General features: G+C 39.7%; 1 long non-coding RNA gene across 1 annotated transcript; it reads left to right on the top strand.

Annotated features, from left to right (window-relative positions):
- The first annotated feature begins 6,122 nt into the window (after positions 1-6,122).
- LOC117509860 lies at positions 6,123-6,501 on the top strand. The gene is made up of 2 exons (XR_004560573.1): positions 6,123-6,159; positions 6,318-6,501. It is a non-coding gene; the product is annotated as an uncharacterized LOC117509860 (long non-coding RNA).
- The last annotated feature ends 1,499 nt before the right edge of the window (positions 6,502-8,000 follow it).

Below are 8,000 nucleotides of genomic sequence, written 5' to 3'. Positions count from 1 at the left end.
GTGGTCTGACTTGGTTGTGGAAGAATATTGTAGCTAAGTTTCTCCTTGTTAAACACAAACTATTAACCACCCTGGACACAGCACGGTTTTTACTGCTGCAGCCTTCAACTCCCCAAGCTGGGTGGCGCAGGCCCTCCTGCTGCGGCCTTCACCCACTTTTCCTCAATTCGGATGACAGACTGCTTCAAGTTTGGTGCACATAAAGAATATCAAATGTATATGTGTTGTCTTTAATTCTGATGTGTGCCATTATTACGTTCAACTAGTAATAATTGTGGATTAATTGCTGTATTTTGTTTGAGGTAACGAGTGTAAATGTAATTTCGTTGCTGTTGCACTCATGTAATGACAATGACAATAAATCTCATCTCTCTCCCATTAAACTGATGTTTAATAGTTAATGTTTGATATGCTAATGAATTTATACAGGAGGTCACTTGCTCACATCATCAACAAATTTACGATCTTCTCCACATAACTATATTCATATAAAAGTTGGTAGCTTCAACTCAAATTTTTTATTATTGTTGGTTTAGCATTAACTGCTCCTCTGTCTCCTGTGATACTTGCTTCCGTTGTGCGATGAGTCGATTTTGCTTATTGGATGAGCATATAAACTCCAACCAGACACGTATGATTGGAGAGTTTACAGACATTTTTGACCATATTGGCTGTCTTAAAGTTATCAGAACAAAATTTTGTGGAAGTTAATGGGTTTGCTAATGGTCATCAAAATCAACTACAAAGCTAATCCACTACTGAAACAGTTAACATTGCTAATTAGCTGTTAGCTGAACTTTGCCCACCACTAGGATCACCAAAACGATTTTGTTTATTAGTTAAATAGTTACAGTGATATACAGCTTGTTGGCAGCCGCTTCATTCCTTCCTGTTTTTTAATGATACTGTTATAATGGTTCATTCTGTCACAAGTCAGACTGGCGTGCATTCTGTTAGCATGAGTCATCGTGTAGAAGGTGTGCCTGCAGGTGTTCGCTGACTCCATGACTGAGCGGGTATTCCATCGGAAGGTATTTTGATTTCTCACAGCTCGCTGTGCACACGTGGGATTTGATGCCACGAAATGTCACCTCACATTGTTTTTTTGCACAACACATTCATAAGAAGAAGCAGAATTTTATTTACTTTCACTTATTTTTTGGGGGGAAAGAAAACACTTGTATTAATTATCTTATTATACTTGAAGGGTTAAATGCAGCTAATCCCTTTCTGAACAACATCTAACAACACTAAAGTACAAAACATTGTGAAGAAGAAAGTCCGAAAAAGAAAATCTAAAAAGATAACAATAAAATTGTATTTTAATGATTGTTTTTGGTGCATCCATTCTATTTGAGAAATAAAAATTACCTCACTTTTATCTGAATTTGACCAAACTTGGTGGGATGATTGAGAGTCAGCCAAAGACAAAATTATTTGATAGTGAGAAAAGCCAAGGTGAAAAATGTCAGTCCAGTGCTCATCTAGGCATACGTGCACATACAGTAACTGGTGCTCATACTTGCTAAAATAAATGATGCACAGCAGAAAACACAAAGGGAAGCATATTTCCTAGTATGTCATTATCGCTTTCCTTCTGAGAAGCGCTTCCTGTGTGTTTTCTGCTGTGCATCATACCAGTTATGTGCACAATTTAACTACTACTGTGTCAATGTTTTCATGGTCGCATGATCATTGACCTTAAGTAACCTTGAAAGGTCAAGTTTATTGTCATGGCTATTTTATGAATTGGTTATAGACAACCTTAAGTTGTAGATCAACTTTCTGTTGGTCATATGACCTTTGATCTTGTGTGACATTGAAAGTTCAAACTCAAAGCACTACTGTACATCCAGAAAGTATTAAATTAATTTTTTTCTCAAATTTCTACAGACAATACCCCATAATGACAATATGAAATGTTTTTTTTATTTTTGCAAATATATATATATATATATATATATAAAACAGAAATCACATGTACATAAGTATTCACAGTGTGGCATGAAGCTCAAAACTGAGCTCAGGTGTATCCTGTTTCCACTGATCATCCTTGAGATGTTTTTTACAACTTAATTGGAGTCCACCTGGGTTTAATTTAGTTGATTGGACATGACTTGTGGAACCAGCTCCCAATTCAGATCAGGGAGACAGACACCCTCTCTACTTTTAAGATTAGGCTTAAAACTTTCCTTTTTGCTAAAGCTTATAGTTAGGGCTGGATCAGGTGACCCTGAACCATCCCTTAGTTATGCTGCTATAGACGTAGACTGCTGGGGGGTTCCCATGATGCACTGTTTCTTTCTCTTTTTGCTCTGTATGCACCACTCTGCATTTAATCATTAGTGATCGATCTCTGCTCCCCTCCACAGCATGTCTTTTTCCTGGTTCTCTCCCTCAGCCCCAACCAGTCCCAGCAGAAGACTGCCCCTCCCTGAGCCTGGTTCTGCTGGAGGTTTCTTCCTGTTAAAAGGGAGTTTTTCCTTCCCACTGTAGCCAAGTGCTTGCTCACAGGGGGTCGTTTTGACCATTGGGGTTTTACATAATTATTGTATGGCTTTGCCTTACAATATAAAGCGCCTTGGGGCAACTGTTTGTTGTGATTTGGTGCTATATAAAAAAATTGATTGATTGATTGATTGACTTGAAAAGGCACACACCTGTCTACATATAATGTCCCACATTTGACAGTGTATGTCAGATGACAAATCAAGCATGAAGTCAAAGGAATTGTCTGTGGACCCCCGAGACAGGATTGTCTTGAAGTACAAATCTAAGAAAGGGTATAGAAACATTTATGGTACTTTGAAGGTCCCAATGAGCACAGTGGCCTCCATCATACAGTAGTGTTCAGAATAATAGTAGTGCTATGTGACTAAAAAGATTAATCCAGGTTTTGAGTATATTTCTTATTGTTACATGGGAAACAAGGTACCAGTAGATTCAGTAGATTCTCACAAATCCAACAAGACCAAACATTCATGATATGCACACTCTTAAGGCTATGAAATTGGGCTATTAGTAAAAAAAAGTAGAAAAGGGGGTGTTCACAATAATAGTAGTGTGGCATTCAGTCAGTGAGTTCGTCAATTTTGTGGAACAAACAGGTGTGAATCAGGTGTCTCCTATTTAAGGATGAAGCCAGCACCTGTTGAACATGCTTTTCTGTTTGAAAGCCTGAGGAAAATGGGACGTTCAGGACATTGTTCAGAAGAACAGCGTAGTTTGATTAAAAAGTTGATTGGAGAGGGGAAAACTTATACGCAGGTGCAAAAAATTATAGGCTGTTCATCTACAATGATCCCCAATGCCTTAAAATGGACACAAAAAAAAAAAAGAGACGCGTGGAAGAAAATGGAAAACAACCATCAAAATGTATAGAAGAATAACCAGAATGGCAAAGGCTCACCCATTGATCAGCTCCAGGATGATTAAACACAGTCTGGAGTTACCTGTAAGTGCTGTGACAGTTAGAAGATGCCTGTGTGAAGCTAATTTATTTGCAAGAATCCCCCGCAAAGTCCCTCTGTTAAATAAAAGACGTGCAGAAGAGGTTATAATTGCCAAAGAACACATCAACTGGCCTAAAGAGAAATGGAGGAATATTTTGTGGACTAATGAGAGTAAAATTGTTCTTTTTGGGTCCAAGGGCCGCAGACAGTTTGAGAGACGACCCCCAAACTCTGAATTCAAGCCACAGTTCACAGTGAAGACAGTGAAGCATGGTGGTGCAAGCATCATGATATGGGCATGTTTCTCCTACTATGGTGTTGGGCCTATATGGGTGATTCTTAGACTACGGGCACTTATTATGTCCTTTGATCATATTGTATGAAAAACAGAAAAAAGGGGAAATTTCACACTTTTATAGTTATCTTTACAATGAAAGTGTGTTAAGAAATTTCTTCTAGTAGTCTATGATGACTTTTTCACCTTTTTCAGCATAATTATATGCAAATATTGCCGTTTTGTGCTTGTCCCACACCCAGACTTTTGATCTTCAATGATAAAAATTAATGGTAAAGAAATGTTTTTTCTAATGTTTCAAAATATCTCTGAATAAAATATCAGTAAAATAATCAAAACATAATTGGGGTATTCAATGTCATACAACTGTTGTGATTTTTTTTAAACAAAATGTAGTTGTCTCACACTATTGCCGTAATTTCCACCACAACACTGTCCCTAAACAGTTTGTATGAAAGATTGTTTGGGTAGTTTCTATGGAGATAAACAGTGACATCAGAGCACATATACACTCAACAGAAATATAAACGCAGCACTTTTGGTTTTGCTCCCATTTTGTATGAGATGAACTCAAAGATCTAAATCTTTTTCCACATACACAATATCACCATTTCTCTCAAATATTGTTCACAAACCAGTCTAAATCTGTGATAGTGAGCACTTCTCCTTTGCTGAGAAAATCCATCCCACCTCACAGGTGTGCCATACCAAGATGCTGATTAGACACCATGATTAGTGCACAGGTGTGCCTTAGACTGCCCACAATAAAAGGCCACTCTGAAAGGTGCAGTTTTATCACACAGCACAATGCCACAGATGTCGCAAGATTTGAGGGAGCGTGCAGTTGGCATGCTGACAGCAGGAATGTCAACCAGAGATGTTGCTCGTGTATTGAATGTTCATGTCTCTACCATAAGCCGTCTCCAAAGTCGTTTCAGAGAATTTGGCAGTACATCCAACCAGCCTCACAACCGCAGACCACGTGTAACCACACCAGACCAGGACCTCCACATCCAGCATGTTCACCTCCAAGATCGTCTGAGACCAGCCACTCGGACAGCTGCTGAAACAATCGGTTTGCATAACCAAAGAATTTCTGCACAAACTGTCAGAAACCGTCTCAGAGAAGCTCATCTGCATGCTTGTCGTCCTCATCGTGGTCTTGACCTGACTCCAGTTTGTCGTCGTAACCGACTTGAGTGGGCAAATGCTCACATTCGCTGGCGTTTGGCACGTTGGAGAGGTGTTCTCTTCACGGATGATGCGAAGGAGATGTGTTGCACTGCATGAGGCAAATGGTGGTCACACCAGATACTGACTGGTATCCCCCCCCAATAAAACAAAACTGCACCTTTCAGAGTGGCCTTTTATTGTGGGCAGTCTAAGGCACACCTGTGCACTAATCATGGTGTCTAATCAGCATCTTGGTATGGCACACCTGTGAGGTGGGATGGATTATCTCAGCAAAGGAGAAGTGCTCACTATCACAGATTTCAACTGGTTTGTGAACAATATTTGAGGGAAATGGTGATATTGTGTATGTGGAAAAAGTTTTAGATCTTTGAGTTCATCTCATACAAAATGGGAGCAAAACCAAAAGTGTTGCGTTTATATTTTTGTTGAGTATATATAGTGCCAAATCACAACAAACAGTTGCCCCAAGACGCTTTATATTGTAAGGCAATGGTGTGGTGGAAATTACATTTACAAGGCCAATAGTGCCCGTAGTTAAAGAATCACCGATATATCGCATACCAGGTATCATGGATCAGTTTGGATATGTCAAAATACTTGAAGAGGTCATGTTGCCTTATGCTGAAGAGGACATGCCCTTGAAATGGGTGTTTCAACAAGACAATGACCCCAAGCACACTAGTAAATGAGCAAAATCTTGGTTCCAAACCAACAAAATTGTTTTGGAGTGGCCTGCCCAATCCCCCGACCAATCCAATTGAGAACTTGTGGGATGACATCAAAAAAGCTGTTTCTGAAGCAAAACCAAGAAATGTGAATGAATTGTGTTAAAGAATCTCGGAGTGGAATAACAGCTGAAAGGTGCCACAAGTTGGTTGACTCCATGCCTCGCAGATGTGAGGAAATCATGAAAAACTGTGGTTATACAACTAAATACTAGTTTATTGATTCACAGGATTGCTAAAAAAGCAGTTTGAACATAATAGTTCTGAGTTTGTAGCTGAACACTACTGTATGTAAATGGAAGATGTTCAGATTCACCAGGACTTTCTTAGAGTTGGCTGCCCGTCTAAACTAAATGATCAGGGAGAACGGCCTTATAGGGAGGTGACCAAGAACCCAAATGGTCACTCTGTCAGAGCTCCAGCATTCCTCTGTTGAGAGAGGAGAACCTTCCAGAAGGACAACCATCTCTGCAGCAATCCACCAATAAGGCCTGTATGGTAGAGTGGCCAGACAGAAGCCACTCCTTAGTAAAAGGCACATGGCAGCCTGCCTGGAGTTTGGTAACAGGCACCTGAAGGATTCTCAGACTATGAGAAACAAAATTCACTGGTCTGAGGAGACAAAGATTGAACTCTTTGGCTTGAATGCAGGCCGTCATGTTTGGATTCCAGGCACCATCCCTACAGTGAAGCATGGTGGTGGCAGCATCATGCTGTGAGGATGTGTTTCAGCGGCAGGAACTGGAAGATTAGTCAGGTTTGAGGGGAAGATGAACACAGCAATGTACAGAGGCATCCTGGATGAAAACCTGCTCTAGAGTGCTCTTGACCTCAACTTGAGGTCAAGAGGTCCTCAATCTGTCAGGAGGACAATAGTGCTAAGCACATATCTGAACATCTCTGTAGAGATCTGAAAATGACTGTGCACTGACGCTCCTCATCCAACCTGATGGAGCTTGAGAGGCACTGTAAAGAAGAATGAGCAAAACTGCTCAAAGATAGGTGCACTAAGCTTGTGCCATATTCAAGAAGATCCAAAGCTCTAATTGCTGCCAAAGGTCCATCAACAAAGTACTGAGCAAAGAGTGTGAATACTTATGTACATGTGATTTCTTAGTTTTTAATTTTTTAATAAACTTACAAAAATAATAAAAAAAACAATCATGTTGTCATTATGGGGTGTTGTGAGTAGAATATTGAGGGGAAAAAATAAATTTACTCAATTTTGGAATAAAGCTGCATCATAACAAAATGTGGAAAAAGTCGAGCACTGTGAATGCTATCCGGGTGCACCGTGTCTATGTCAAAAAGAGTTTGGAGCCACTCTGGATTAAACACGATGGAACTGTTGTGGTTTAGTCAATCATAAATGATTCAACTCTGGACAGAAATGATCAAATTTCAAGGCGACACAGATCCGTAACAATGAATAGCACATTTTGTCTTACAGTGTCACACATGTCATCTGAGTTTTATTTTCCCATGCAGAAAATATATGCCTACAACACGGTCTGCCTCACATACCCAGTGTCTCACCACCTCATTTGACCGTTGTGGCCATGTTACTCTCTCACTTTTGTGCAAGTCCAGTTCGACTGTATGCGTACTCACCTCAGGTCCTGTTTTTCCTCTTCTGTCCAACTCCTACATCGCACAACCTGCAGCTGTGCCTCATTTTTTTTTTTTTTTTTTTTTTGAGTGACATGTAGCGTTGATCTGAAAGCTGTGTTTCTGGTGTTATAGTGTTATGGACTGATGATCAGGTTAAATACATAGATGGTCACAACAGTGGTTCTTACGACTGTCACTTCTCAAATCATATTATTTCAGGGGGATCAAAAGTGAAGTCCTGTGATATAGTCAAGTACATGCATGGCAATTTCTGTCATGCTGAAATTTCACATTGGTTTTAAGAAAGTCCTTGGAAGGTCACTCATATTTATCCACTTATGTATTCCACTTTCACTTTGTTTGAAAATGGAGGGATTGGGCATAAAAAATGGAATTCATTCATTTTCTAAACCCTCCTACTCCAATAAAGAGTCACGGGGGCTGGAGACTATCCCAGCGGTGATTGATTGAGAAGTGAGAACACCAGTCTATCGCAGGGATAAAAATGGCAGTAATCCCTAGTTGGATAATGTGATGTTTATTTTTATTTTTTTGTTTAACCACTTGAATTAAAGCAAAAAAGTCTACACTGCAAGTGCATGGATGTCATTATGATGGTGTATGGAGGCAAAATTATAAACATTTCGGTTATTGTCCAAATATTTATGAACTTGACTGAGTCAAAACTACTATCTTTTTGCACTCTTAGAATAGTCCGGCGGC

The sequence above is a fragment of the Thalassophryne amazonica genome, chromosome 5, assembly GCF_902500255.1.
Source record: "Thalassophryne amazonica chromosome 5, fThaAma1.1, whole genome shotgun sequence".
NCBI lineage: Eukaryota > Metazoa > Chordata > Actinopteri > Batrachoidiformes > Batrachoididae > Thalassophryne > Thalassophryne amazonica.
This window is presented reverse-complemented; position numbering and strand designations above follow the sequence as displayed.